The following is a 607-nucleotide window of genomic DNA, read 5'->3' as shown; positions in this document are numbered from 1 at the left end:
TTGTCTTAGACAAGCGGGTGTCTTGGAAGGTGTTATCATTAAAAAATAATATATAAATTGTAAGAGGGAAAATGGGAAGTGGTCGTTTGTATAGGTGATTTTCTTGGACACGAAGTCGTGATAGCAGATTAACTCTTTATAGATCTAAGAAGCCTCTGGTAGAGTCTGTACCATGGCCCATTACTTGGGGTAAGGGAAATCACCTGGCTTCAATGAACAACTCTCATAGTTTCAACACAAAAGGGACAACACGCTAGTCTTAGTTTGTCTTATTTCTAGAGATACAGGGTGTCTAAAAAAAGAAGACCCACTTTAAGTTCAAAAACTCGGTTATCTCCACACTAATTTTAGACCATTAATGCATGAGTTCTCAAATTTTGTACTTACTTTCACATATAATAAGTTTTCTTTCTGGTCGTAATGAAAGGTTCCACAAGTTTTGTTTTTTTTTTCTTAAAAATTTGTATTTGCTTTTACTAAGTGACTGATTTAGATTTTTCCCTACTAACTAGTTGGGCTCTATGCACGAATGGGTAGGCTATGTGAAAATGTGAAACACCGTCAGCGATTCAGTTGACAAAACATAGTGCTTTCTCTCTCTCTCTCG

The sequence above is a fragment of the Aplysia californica genome, unplaced genomic scaffold, assembly GCF_000002075.1.
Source record: "Aplysia californica isolate F4 #8 unplaced genomic scaffold, AplCal3.0 scaffold00241, whole genome shotgun sequence".
NCBI classification, from domain to species: domain Eukaryota; kingdom Metazoa; phylum Mollusca; class Gastropoda; order Aplysiida; family Aplysiidae; genus Aplysia; species Aplysia californica.
The sequence above is the reverse complement of the archived record's forward strand: the minus strand, read 5'-3'. Positions refer to the sequence as shown.